A 15,055-nucleotide genomic window follows, 5' to 3' on the forward strand; every position below is an offset into this window, starting at 1 on the left:
ATCTAGTTTAAGCAGCATCACAGCTATGACCTCCCTTACCTTCCCAGTATCTACAACCAGAAAAGTAGGCACACCATTTGCAAACATTGATTAAGTCAATGAAGCCAAAGACATTAACCCTGCTTGCTTTGGATAAAGACAGAGACTATTTAGTAGCCTTCTTGGTAGACAAATGATTACAATTATTCTAGCTTTTCCACTGGCTGAAGTTTTAAAATACTTCCTAGATGTAACTGATTTTTATTATCTAACATTTGACTGTACCTGATTGTTAGAGCTATCTTTAGAATAAGAAGCCAGGTTTAGGGCAAAATGTATAATATTTAGAAGAAAACAACAGAGTATGGGAGAGTCAAGCACAGCATATAAAGGAGTGTCATCTGGAGATCCGTGGGAGATGGCACAAAAGCAGATGAAGTTTCAAAACATTGGAGATGTATGTCCACACGGTTTCCCCTAACCACTAAGACAGATGGTGCAGGATCTCCCTTGTGTTCATTTCACTCTGTTTGCAGTGCTGCTGCTGCTGCTGTCCACTGGTGTGGAAGCAAAGGGTATGTTTCTGTTACTCTTATAATAAGTTTCTCTGTCGATTACCAACAATCTAAAGGCACTTCAGGAAGGTAAAGAGAATGCTATTGATTTTTCTCTGGTTGGTATTCAGTTCATCTAGAAAGCCAAAGTAATTTGATCTCTTCCTAATAACACCATTAACTATAAAAGAAGTCTATTTTTCAGTTTTCACTGAAACTTACTAAAAAGTCTAACATAAAATCATTTCTACTATCCCGAGTTTTGTTAAAAAAAATTGCTCCTGAGCATCAAGAAATCACCTCTAGGGGCTGGCCCCATGGCCCAGTGGTTAAGTTCACGTGCTCCGCTTCGGTGGCCCAGGGTTTCGCTGGTTCAGATCCTGCGCGGACATGGCGCCGCTGGTCAGGCCATGTTGAGGCAGCATGCCACAACTAGAAGGACCCACAACTAAAATATACAACTATGCACTGGGGGGATTTGGGGACAAAAAGCAGGAAAAAAAAAGGGAGATTGGCAACAGTTGTTAGCTCAGGTGCCAATAAGAAAGAAAGAAAAGAAAGAAAGGAAGGAAGGAAGGAAGGAAGGAAGGAAGGAAGGAAGGAAGGAAGGAAGGAAGGAAAGAAGGAAAGAAAGAAAGAAAGAAAGAAAGAAAGAAAGAAAGAGAAAGAAAGAAAGAAAAAAATCATCTTTCTCTATATATTTACATGTCGTTTCAAAATATTTTACAACACCCAAGATATACTGATATTCATTTAGCTGTAGAATGCTGCATTATCTAATGTACAAAGGGTAAACTGCAAAGAAACTGTAGATGTAGCCAATTAGAGAAAAGTTTTAACAAATGGTTAGGATAGAATGACTATTCAAAAATAATTCTCAACTATTAACACAAATTTTGTCATTTTCATAGTGCAAGTTTGCTTTTTAATAAAAATCATTCTTTTAACTGCTTTTCTTCACTTTTTCTCTCAATGTATTCCATTCTATTGAGCAACAACACCATTACTTCAATTACTTAATAACACATTTGCCAGTACTTATTCAATAGAACTAAATTATATATAAGAAAAATTAATAGATAATTAGCAACAAGATAATAAAATATCAAGGTAGCTCTTATTTGGACATCATTACTGTGCTAAGAGATAGTTCCTCCATGGGATAGCACTACAGGAACTTATAATTAGTTACGTAAGAGTTAAGACATATTTAACAAAACAGTAGAAGGAGGCATTATAATAAATTTCTTAGAGCTTTATTTCTCTAAGGAGGTCTTCAGTGGTAAGATTATTGGAACAGCAGGTAAAACGCCCCTCAAACACCTTAACTTAGCAAATCTGGCCCATGCTGTCTCTCTGCCTTCAACCTAATCCTCCCACGCACCCTTTGCTCCACCCCTATGGAAGTACTTACATAGTAGAGGTAGCCATGACTGTGTTGTGTTGGTTTATGTTAACACAAACCCTCAGATGCCTCAACCCTCAGCTTGAACATCCTTCTTTTCTTCTTCATTTAGTCCACAACACTTACTGGGCTCTAAAAAGCTCATTTAAAGCATTACCTTCTTCAGGAAGCCACCTTTGACTCCTTTCCTTCCACTTGTATACTGTCATAGCATCTTTTTCATTTATTACATTAATAATTATTGATTTACTCATATATTTTTCACTAGTCTTAAAGATCCTTGAGGATAACAATATACCATGTTCAACTTCATTCTCTATCTCAGGTCTCAGAGTAGTATAGGCCTTAATAATAATTGTTGAGTCTTTTTGAAATTATTTCAAATTCAAGTAAAAGTCATAATAGTACTATAAGATCTGGTTTTATGGCTCATTATAGATCTGTGGTACTTTTCTATTCCTTAGTGTCTATTGAACACACAATCGTGATATATTTTATCTGGGAGATAGTAGATTATCTTTTAAATGATTGAGGGGACAAAAGCCTTTTAACAGGATGCTTTAGTCTGATTTTTACAGCAAGTAAGAGAGAAATATAATATCCAGGTTGCCCACTTTATTAGTCACATTTCAATTATTCATAAATATAGATTCATCTATAAAAATCTAGGGCATCTTCCTAACAGTGCTCAATAAAAACTGAACTCAGAAGTAGCCCCAGGCAGAAAGATGGGGCAGCAAATGTATGTCTATGGATGTGCATGTAAGAGTTGCAGGATAATTTGCTAAGTTTTTAATTTGCATTTTTTTCTCCATTTATTTTTTTCCTTCCTCCATTCTAAAGAGGTACCAGGTCTTTGGGCTCCATTATTTATGAAAGATCTGAGTTACAAAGTGGAAAACAGAAGTTACTCAGGATAATCTGCCTTCTAACTTTTCTTTTTGGGAGCCTGAGTTAAAGGCAAAGTCTTTGAGGGCTGTCAGGAAGACTGGGAAAGAGCCTCCTAAGCCCCACTTCCCCAGATTGGGGAAGGCTCAGCAATATCAGGCATAATAGAGACCTGAATCCTACTCCCTGGCTGTGCTTCAAGGAAATGTCAAGAACACAGAGGAGAATGGCTACATGGTACGCCTTGAGAGGCTACACTCTAGGTCCTGGAGGCTCAAAATGAGCAGAGACTCTCCTGCACAAACTTGGCCAAAAAGCAGTAATGTCATCTTACTTTAAGGAACACATGGGCTTATTTAATAAGGATATCAGTCATGACCATGATAAACTGCCGACTAGGGGGCCCATCCCACTTTGTTCTCTTTTAAAAGACTCTTAGATCCTTGGGTTAGAGAGGAGAAAGGAAGGAAAGAAACAGAGCCTCAGTCTCTTCCATGTGCTCACATAATGACTGATGTGGTTCTCTATCTTACCAGCCTGGGCAATTCAAAGCAGATTTAATTTATGGGAAATAAAATAATTTTCAATTTCTTGCATATGAGAATTTGTGGTATAAGTTATCCAACTAAACACAACAGTATGGATCTGTACGCAGAATGACTGAAATGGTTGCATTCTGAAAATCTAAAAAGTTCTTCTTTGGAAGCAAAGCATTGATGGCTTTATGGGTAGAATTGATTATAGACGTCAATAAGAAGTTCACCATCATAAGAAGTATAATATTTCAAGATAAATTTATAGTTTGGATTCAGGGAGTGCAAGCATCTGAAGGAGTGGGAGAGAAAAAGCAATCTCATTAAGTGTTCCCTAGAAAGGTCTATACATAGACAGAGACTGATGACTCCTTTCAGAAAAGCTTCACGTCCCACATGCTAGACTAAATGAATGATATTTTATTAAAAACAAAACAAACAAAGCACTGAAGGATCCCTAGCATCCTTAAATCTATCCATATAAAGCTTAGCTGGGAAAGATAAATACCAAATTCAGAGAAGTGGCTACAAAGGGAGGGAGGGAGCAGGCATAGGATTAAGGAAGGGTATGTAAGGAGCCTTCGACTTGGATCTGTCATGCTTAGTTTTAAAAAATCTTTAAACAAATATGGCCAAACATTAAACATGACAAAGAAGGTTGTGGGTATATGGGTGTTTGCTTCATTATTTTTTCAATAGCAGTCTATATTTTTGGGATATTTCAAAATTAAAATCTAGTGTAAGCACATATCCTAATTTTTACCTGAGTATAAAGTTTCTCGTCTGCAGTGGAATCAGCCTAGTGTGTCACTATGCTCAGTAAGTCTTGGTTTGCACACAACAACTTAAAAGGTAATGGAAAAACTGACTATCCAGTTCCTTATTCATTCCTTTCCAAATAAGCAGTTTCATCCAAATGAAAAAAGAACCAACAAAAATACAGATAACAAGAGATGTTCACTGGTATAAAATGTGTAACTATTTCCACTTCATATAGTCGGCAATTTTGAACTAAGATACACTCATTAAAATAACAGATATCCATTTGCAGAGAGGCTTAGTTGATTCATTCATTTAAAATTTATTTAATTTCAACTATGTGACAGACCCTATGTTAAGTACTAAGGATACAGAGATGAATGAGTAAAGATCCCTGTTCTTAAGGAGCTCACAGTCTGAAGAATCCTGACAAAGAATTAACATAAAATGTGATAAATATTATAAAAAGGAATGCACAAAGTGATATGAGATCACTCAATGAGTACTGGACGGAATGCTACTTCTGTCTGAGAGAGTTGGGAAAAGTGTCAGAGATAGGGTGACACGTGAGCTGAGGCTTGAACAATGAACAGAAGGTTAACAGAAAAGAGAGAAAAATGTGTTTCAGGCAGGAAGGAAATATATATTTATACAGTTGGTCCTCATTATTCATACAGTCTGTATGTGCAAATCAACTTACTCACCAAAATTTATTTAACCCTAAAGTTAATACTTTCTGGGGGCCACCCCGTGGCTATGTGGTTAAGTTTGCACACTTTGCTTCGGTGGCCCACGGTTTCGCTGGTTTGGATCCTGGGCGCGGACATGGCGCTGCTCATCAGGCCATGTTGAGGCAGTGTCCCACATGCCACAACTAGAAGGACCCACAACTAAAAAAATACATACAACTATGTACGGGGGGGAGTTGGGGAGAAAAAAGAAAAAAAAAAGTTAATACTTTCGCAGTCATTCTCAGAGTGATGAAAAATTTGAGTTGCCTGAAGCTTATGTTTGCAGCTGAAGTCAGACAAGGCAACACTCATTCTGTCTGCTTGTTTTAACTTTCATACTGTAAACAAGTGTCTTTTTCAGAGTCTATTTAGTGTTATGTTTTTTGCATTTTTGTGCCTTTTCTTGGTGATTTTGCTGTTAAAAATCATCCCCAGGGACACAGGGATGGTTCAACATCCACAAATCAATCAACATGATACACCACATCAACAAACTGAGGAATAAAAACCACATGATCATCTCAATAGATGCAGAGAAGGCATTTGACAAGATCCAACAGCCATTTATGATAAAAACTCTGAACAAAATGGGCATAGAAGGAAACTACCTCAACACAATAAAGGCCATATACGACAAACCCATAGCCAACATCATACTCAATGGGCAAAAACTGAACCCCATCCCCCTGAAAACAGGAACAAGACAAGGATGCCCTCTATCACCACTCTTATTTAACATAGTACTGGAGGTCCTGGCCGGAGCAATCAGGCAAGAAAAAGGAATAAAAGAAATCCAAATAGGGAGGGAAGAAGTGAAACTCTCTCTGTTTGCAGACGACATGATCTTATATATAGAAAACCCCAAAGAATCCATTGGAAAACTGTTAGAAGTAATCCACAACTACAGCAAAGTTGCAGGGTATAAAATCAATTTGCATAAATCAGTAGCATTTCTATACTCCAGTAATGAACCAACAGAAAAAGAACTCAAGAATACAATACCATTCACAATCACAACAAAAAGAATAAAATACCTTGGGGTAAATTTAACTAAGGAAGTGAAGGACCTATATAATGAAAATTACAAGGCCTTTCTGAGAGAATTGGATGACGACATAAGGAGATGGAAAGACATTCCATGTACATGGATTGGAAGAATAAACATAGTTAAATGTCCATTCTACCTAAAGCAATCTACAGATTCAACGCCATCCCAATCAGAATCCCAATGACATTCTTTACAGAATTAGAACAAAGAATCCTAAAATTCATATGGGGCAACAAAAGACCCCGAATTTCTAAAGCAATCCTGAGAAAAAAGAACAAAACGGGAGGCATCACAATCCCTGACTTCAAAACATACTACAAAGCTACAGTAATCAAAACAGCATGGTACTGGTACAAAAACAGGTGCACAGATCAATGGAACAGAATTGAAAGCCCAGAAATAAAACCACACATCTATGGACAGCTTATGTTTGACAAAGGAGCTGAGGGCATACAATGGAGAAAAGAAAGACTTTTCAACAAATGGTGCTGGGAAAACTGGAAAGCCACATGTAAAAGAATGAAAATTGACCATTCTTTTTCACCATTCACCAAAATAAACTCAAAAGGGATCAAAGACCTAAAGGTGAGACCTGAAACCATAAGGCTTCTGGAAGAAAACGTAGGTAGTACACTCTTTGACATCAGTATTAAAAGGATCTTTTTGGACACCATGCCTTCTCAGAGAAGGGAAACAATAGAAAGAATAAACAAATGGGACTTCATCAGATTAAAGAGCTTCTTCAAGGCAAATGAAAACAGGATTGAAACAAAAAAACAACCCACTAACTGGGAAAAAATATTTGCAAGTCTTATATCTGACAAAGGCTTAATATCCATAATATATAAAGAACTCTTGCAACTCAACAACAAAACATCAAACAACCCAATCAAAAAATGGGCTGGAGACATGAACAGACATTTCTCCAAAGAAGATATACTGATGGCCAATAGGCACATGAAAAGATGCTCATCATCGCTGATCATCAGGGAAATGCAAATCAAAACTACACTAAGATATCACCTTACACCCGTTAGAATGACAAAAATATCTAAAACTAATAGCAACAAATGTTGGAGAGATTGTGGAGAAAAAGGAACCCTCATACACTGCTGGTGGGAATGCAAACTGGTGCAGCCACTATGGAAAACAGTATGGAGATTCCTCAAAAAATTAAAACTAGAACTACCATACGATCCAGCCATCCCACTACTGGGTATTTATCCAAAGAGCTTGAAGTCAGCAATCCCAAAAGTCTTATGCACTCCAATGTTTATTGCAGCACTGCTTACAATAGCCAAGACGTGGAAGAAACCTAAGTGTCCAGGAACAGACGAATGGATAAAGAAGATGTGGTACATATATACAATGGAATACTACTCAGCTGCAAAACGGAACAAAATCATTCCATTTGCAATAACATGGATGGACCTTGAGAGAATTATGTTAAGTGAAATAAGCCAGCGAGAGAAAGATAATCTGTGTATGACTCCACTCATATGAGGAATTTAAAATTATGGACTAAGAACAGTTTAGTGGCTACCAGGGGAAAGGTGGGGTGGGGGGTGGGTACAAAGGGTGAAGTGGTGCACCTACAACATGACTGACAAACATTAATGTACAACTGAAATTTCACAAGATTGTAACCTATCAATAACTCAATAAAAAAAAAATCGTCCCCAGGGCTGGCCCGATGTCACAGCGGTTAATTTTGCACGTTCGGCTTCAGCAGCCCAGGTTTGCCAGTTCGGATCCCGGGTGTGGACATGGCACCACTTGGCAAGCCATGCTGTGGCAGGCGTCCCACATATAAAGTAGAGGCAGAGGGGCACGGATGTTAGCTCAGGGCCAATCTTCCTCAGCAAAAAGAGGAGGATTGGCAGCAGATGTTAGCTCAGGACTAACCTTCCTCAAAAAAAAAAAAAAGCATCATCCCCAAGCATAGTGCTGAAGTGCTGTCTTGCATTCCTAAGCACAAGAAGGTTGTGATGTGCCTTATGGCGAAAATATATGTATTTGATAACCTTCATTCAGGCATGAACTAATGCCCAACAGTGCTGTTGGCTGAGTTCAATGTTAATGAATCAACAACATATATTAACTAAGGTATCTTTAAGCAGAAACACACATAAAAGGTTGTATTGATTGGTTAACGAAAATGTTGTGACCAGAGGCTCACAGGAACTTAGCTCTGTATTTCCCCTAGGAAAAATGGTTCGGTATTCACTAATTCAGTGTTTATGGAACACAACTACTGTGAATAATGAGAACCAACTGTGTGTTTGTGCATATGTGTATATTCACTAGTCAAAATGTTTCTTTGAACAAAATTTATTTATAGGAACCACTGACTATTTTGATTAGATATACTTAGCATAGTACCTTGTCTTGAATAAGTAATGAATAATCAACGAAAATGAAGATAACTGACAGCTTATTATGCATACTTATAGTCTTTAAAGACTTTAAATAGCCTGGTATTATGAGGTATTTTGAAGTTTCTAATAGGAGGCAAAAAGACCTCGCTTAAAGATAGCTAATATAGTTGCAAACACTTAAGAAATGGAGTAGAAACTTACAGAAGCAGATGTGGCATAATTGTACTGATTTAGTTTTTTCTACAAGGTATTATTGTGGATAATGGCAAAAGCAGTACAGTAAAAACTATGCAGTAGAAAAAATTCCAAGATGATTTTTAAAGGTTTCGTCAGTTAACAGAACTGAACTGTTACTTTCCCAAAGTAATTCCAATGAGCAAATAACGTACAAGATCCCACACGTAGATTAGCTTATTATAATGAAAAAGAAGCAGGTAATACCCTTAAACACTCATGTTGCTATAAGGTTAATTATGAAGATTAACCTTTTCTATAAAGAAAAGTAGAACAAGTGAGTTGTACTATGTAATATTTTATGAAGACTTTTTTAACATTAACATTTCCTGTAAAAATGATTCCAATAACTTTGAAGTACATAATTCAAAAATTCACATTTCCTTTCATTAGAATAGAGAAAATGAAAAACTAAAAAGAACCTAAAAGAACACATAGACACTAAGGTCATGACAGAGAATGATGCCATAAATCCACATCTGTCTAAAATGTTACATTTCAATGTTACATCTTTGGTGAAGGCCTGCACCTCTTAAATTATGTTCAATGGTCTAACAATTAAGGACTATATATAGTGCATTTTAATATGCATTTTAACAATGCTAACAGATAAAGGTCTTATGATAATTTCAAATTCTACTTCAAAATTTAGGAAAGAAATGAGGATAAAAATCACTGTGCACGGGTGGGCCCTGTGGCCAAGTAGTTAAGTTCGCTCGCTTCGCTTCAGCAACCTGGGGGTTCCCCTGTTCAGATCCTGGGCGTGGACACTGCACCGCTCGTCAGGCCATGCTGAGGTGGCGTCCCACATACCAGAGCCAGAAGGACCTACAACTAGAATACACAACTATGTACTGGGGGGCTTTAGGGAAAAGAAGGGGGGAAAAAAGGAAGATTGGCAACACATATTAGCTCAGGTGCCAATCTTTAAAAAAAAATCATTGTGTAAAGAGAAGAGGCCAGAAGAGAACAAGAGATCAATATTCCATAATGTAAGAAAAAATAGTAGAAGATTTTATTGTATGTATAAATAGTAATTGAAGAGCCAGTTCCATGAATATCATTTATTTACAGATAATGCTTGTTTGTATCTCTAGTCACACCTCTCTTCTGAACTTCTCTTAGATCCAACCACACAAGCTCAATATTTCCACTTGGATAGACGCCACAATCTTCATGTGCCCAAACCCAACTCCTTGATTTTCCCTTTAAGCCTGCTCTTCTCCAAGCCTTCTACAGCTTACTTAATGGCAATTCCATCCTTCCAACTGCTCAAGCCTCATTATATTTTGAATTCTGCATAGATTGCACTGTGTTCTCCACCCAAAGACTGATTACCATCCATCACCATACACATGTGCCGTCCTCCCTTTCGGCTTCCTCACTCCTCTCCTTCCCCATTTGTAATGAAATAATAAAATGTAACGAAATAATAAAAATATTTTAAAATCTCTTCAGTTTTCATTTCTAATAGGGTATCAATAGATATAACCCACTTTTATCAACTCGTTTATTTTCCAGCTACAGAGTAATTCATTCATATCTTTATTTTTTCCTCAACTTTTAAAATGTAGACCTTGAAAAGACCAAAATAAACTGGATTTATCCTTGACTCTTTTCCTTTCTCATATATCTTATAAACAAATACTATTGTTTCTTAATTCAAAATATATCCAGAACCTGACCACTTCTTACTGTTTCCAAAATTACCGCTTTGGTCTAAGACATGATCATTTCTCACTTGAACAACTGCGTTAGCCTATTAATTGCTCTCCCTTTTTTCTTCATACTCTAGTTTCCACAAAGCACTCAGAGTGACCCATTAAAAATGTAAATCAAACCATGTCCTTCCTCTGCTCAAAAGCCTCTACTGCCTTCTCATCTCACACAGGGAAAAATTCAAAATCCTGACCATGGCTTCTAAGGCCCTGGTTGATTTAACTGCAGGCCAGCTCTCTCACCTTCTGTTCTTATACTTTCCTTCTTTCACTTCACTCCAAGTCATACAAATCTCTCTGTATGCTAAGCATTCTCTCACCTCACTGTCTCTGCACTTCTTCTTTTTATTTTGTGAGGAAGATTGGCCCTGAGCGAACATCTGTTGCTAATCTTCCTCTTGTTGCTTGAGGAAGATTGTCACTGAGCTAACATCTGTGCCAATCTTCTTCTATTTTATGTGGGATGCTGCCGCAGCATGGCTTGACAAACAGTGCCAGATTCAAGCCCGGGGTCCAAGCCTGGAATATGAACCTGCAAACCCCCAGCCGCCAAAGTGGAGTGTGTGAACTTAACCACTATGCCAATGGGCCAGGCCCTGTCTCTGCATTTTTTTTTTTTTTTGAGGAAGATTAGCCCTGAGCTAACTACTGCCAATCCTCCTCTTTTTGCAGAGGAAGACTGGCCCTGAGCTAACATCCATGCCCATCTTCCTCTACTTTATACGTGGGACGCCTACCACAGCATGGTTTTTGCCAAGTGGTGCCATGTCCGCACCCGGGATCCAAACTGGCAAACCCCGGCCCCCAAGAAACAGAACGTGCGAACTTAACTGCTGCGCTACCAGGCAGCCCTCTCTACATTTTTTGATTCCTCTGCCTAGGAAACTTTTCACCCTGATATCTACATCATTCACTCCTTCACTTACTTCAGATCTCTACTTAATCTTATCAAAGAGGCCTTCCCCGATCACCTTATAAAAAAATAGCAAACTCTCTATGCACCCCTACGTCATCATTCTCCAGTCCGTTATCCTGCTTTATTTTTTTTCACAGCACTTATCAAAACTACCTGACTGAAATATTTAGTGTTTATTTTCTGTCTTTTGCCCATTAGAATGAATTTAACTTCCTTAAAAGAAGAGGACTTATTTGTTTTTGTTCACTGCTGTATCCTTAGGATCTAGAACAGTACCTGGCACATAAAAGGTATTCAGTAACATTAGGTGAATTATGAGTAAAATGAACCCAAATATTTTAAAAGAAGGTCTCTGGGGCCGGTCTGGTGGCGCTGGGGTTAAGTTTACAGTTCCACTTTGGTGGCCCGGGGTTCACTGGTTAGGATCCTGGGTGTGGACCTACGCACCGCTTGTCAAGCCATGCTGTGGCAGGCGTCCCACATAAAATAGAGGAAGATGGGCACAGATGTTAGCTCAGGGCCGGTCTTCCTCAGCAAAAAAGAGGAGGATTGGCAGCAGATGTTAGCTCAGGGCTTATCTTCCTCAAAAAAATAAATAAATAAATAAATAAAAGAAGGTCTCACTTATAAGATTAACAAACCTAAACCCCTACCAAGTTAATCTAAAAATAAATGTTAAAATAATTTTGTTTAAATTTGCTAGCTAGGATACAATGAGCTTTATATTTGTAATGGTTACCTTTCTATAATTTAATGTGTAATACTTATTTTAAGATATTTTTTATTTACATTTTTTAATAGTCTATTTTTTAGAGCAGTTTTAGGTTCACAGCAAAATTGAGTGGAAAGTATGAGAGGTCCTTTATACTCCTTGCCCCTACACATGTACAACCTCCTTCCACTGTTAGCCGTTCCAGGCCCAGACAACCGCTAACTTACTTTCTCTCTCTGCAGATTTGACTTTTCAAAATAGAATTGCAATCATATAACCTTTTGCATCTGGCTTCTTTCACCTAGTATAATGTTTCTGAAGTTTTTCCACATTGAAGCATCTATCAATACATATGTTCCCCAACTCACAATGGTTCAACTTACAATTTTTCGACTTGACGATGGTGCAAAAGCGATACGCATTCGGTAGAAACCATTCATCGAATTTTGAATTTTGGCCTTTTCCAAGGCTAGCAGTATGTGGTAGGACACTCTCTTGTGATACTGGGCAGTGACAGTGAGCCCCAGCTCCCGGTCAGCCCCACAATCATGAGGGTAAACAACCGATACACTTACAACCATTCTGTATCCATGCAATCATTCTGTCTTTCACTTTCTTTCTTTTTTTTTTTCCTTTTTCTCCCCAAAGCCCCCTGGCACATAGTTGCATATTTTTAGTTGTGGGTCCTTCTAGTTGTGGCATGGCTTGATGAGCAGTGCCGTGTCCGTGCCCAGGATCCCAACCAGCAAAACCCCAGGCCCCTGAAGTGAAGCACGCGAACTTAACCACTTGGCCATGGGGCTGGTCCCATGTCTTTCACTTTCAGTACAGTAGTCAATAAATTACAAGAGATATTCAACACTTTATTATAAAATGGGCTTTGTGTTAGATGATTGTGCCCAACTGTAAGCTAATGTATGTGTTCTGAGCATGTTTAAGGTAGGCTAGGTTAAGCTATGATGTTCAGTAGGTTAGGTGTGATAAATGCATTTTCAACTTGCGATATTTTCAACTTACGATGAGTTTTTAGGATCTAACCCTCTCGTAAGTCAAGAAAGATCTGTGGTCTGTTCTTTTTTATTGCTGAATAGTATTCCATTGTGTAGACACACTGTTACCAATTTTACCTCACTCTGGTAGGACTCGAACTCACGATCTGAGGGGCTCTGAGGAAGAGCCCATGAGTGGGCCTCAACCCAGAATCCATCCCTTCCACTTGTTCTGAGCAGTGTTGTGGTTAATGTCTTATGGGGCCTGGGGCTAGGGTAACAATACCACTGTCCTTTTTATTGCTAAATAGTACTCCATTCTATGGATACACCATGTATTCTTCAGAGTGTGCCAACATGAGACTTTTTCTTATGTTTTAGCTAAGAGGAGTCCTCAATGAATGCCAGTAATTAGAGCTAGTAAGAGGAAAAAAGGGAAGAAAAGGAAGTAGAATTGTGGTCGAGTAAAATCTATTCCCAATAGAGATGGAAAAGTCAAGCTCCAGTGAATTATCTGTAGATAGAGGAACCTGCCCTAGCTGTGGGAATTCAAACTCTTTCCACTGGATCGTATGATCTGAGTTTGTTTACTACGACTTGCTTTTTTTTTTTTTTTTTTTAAGGAAGATTAGCCTTGAGCTAACATCTGCCGCCAATCCTCCTCTCTTTGCTAAGGAAGACCAGCCGTGAGCCAATATCCGTGCCCATCTTCCTCTACTTTATATGTGGGACGCCTACCACAGCATGGCCTGCGAAGCGGTGCCGTGTCCACACCCGGGATCGAACTGGTGAACCCCGGGCAGCCAAAGCGGAACGTGCGCATTCAACCGCTGCACCGCCAGGCGGCCCTGCCATTTGCTTTTTATAAGGAGGAGGGAGTGGTCATGGCAGCCAGCCTCGACATCTATAGGAAGAAAACTGGTCTTTTTTTCCAAGTGTGTTAGAGGCTGCCAAGCCATTATAGAATTAAGTAGTATAGCTAAAAGCAATTATAAAATATTACTACTATAACATTTGTCTGATGACTTCTGGTAAAAAAAAATGGCAGGTTAGGCATATGCATTTATCCCTTCTCCTTATAAAATGATGGCAAAACAAATTAAAAGGTTTAAATTCACAGGAAAAATCAAACAGAAGAGAGGACAAGAGTAGATAAAATATTTCAATAAATTTTGGGAAAAGGGAGAGCAAAGAGAGGAGTGGGATGTGATTTATCAGGGTGGAAGAAGCTATAACTTCAGGGGACACTGATGAGAAGAGAGTCAATTCACCCCCAAAGAACCTGGGAAAGTCTCAGACCTCGGAAATACCAAGTGGGTGGAGGGGAAACACAAAGTGAAAAAACAGAATGAAAGTCTAGATATGTCTATGTAAGTCTATATTTGTGATTCCCCTCCCCAGTCCCACACACAGAATGCCAGCAGCTAAGTGCCACATCAAATTAAAAAGCTTCTGCACAGCAAAGGAAACCATAAAAAAAGATGAAAAGGCAACCTACTGAATGAGAGAAAATATGTGCAAATCATATATATCTAATAAGAGATTAATATCCAAAATATATAAAGAACCCATGCAACTCAATAGCACAGTAACAAACAATCCGACTAAAAAATGGGCAGACGACCTGAATAGACATTTTTCCAAAGAAGATATACAGATGGCCAACATGTCCATGAAAAGGTGCTCAACATTGCTAATCATCAGGGAAACGCAAAGCAAAACCACAATGAGATATCACCTTACACATGTTAGAATGGCTATTATCAAAAAGACAAGAAATAACAACTATTGGCGAGGTGTGGTGAAAAGGGCACCCTTATGCACTATTCATGGGAGTGTAAATTGGTGCAGCCACTGGAAAACAGTATGGAAGTTCCTCAAAAAATTAACAACAGAACTACCATGTGATCCAGCAATTCCACTTCTGGGTATTTACCTGAAGGAAATCAAAATACTAACTCAAGAAGATGTCTGCACCTCCATGTTATTGCAGCATTATTTCCAATAGCCAAGATCTAGAAGGAACCACTTTCTGAAAATATCTCATAATTTTACAAGCTCTTCTTTAGTTACTTTTTCAATCATTACATATCTTAATTATCTTCAGTCTTTTGATTTCTATCAGTTTCTGACTTATTCTACAAAGAAAAGTTTAAATTTTAATTCCTTACATTTCAGGAACAGGACTAGAAATAACAAGTAGCCCTCCCA

General features: G+C 38.3%; 1 protein-coding gene across 2 annotated transcripts in view; it reads right to left on the bottom strand.

The window, feature by feature from the left end:
• PPM1E (protein phosphatase, Mg2+/Mn2+ dependent 1E) overlaps window positions 1–15,055 on the bottom strand; it is a 179,635-nt gene that overhangs the window by 78,111 nt on the left and 86,469 nt on the right. The gene's annotated exons all lie outside the window — the stretch shown is intronic.

The sequence above is a fragment of the Equus asinus genome, chromosome 13 (assembly GCF_041296235.1).
Source record: "Equus asinus isolate D_3611 breed Donkey chromosome 13, EquAss-T2T_v2, whole genome shotgun sequence".
Classification (NCBI taxonomy): domain Eukaryota; kingdom Metazoa; phylum Chordata; class Mammalia; order Perissodactyla; family Equidae; genus Equus; species Equus asinus.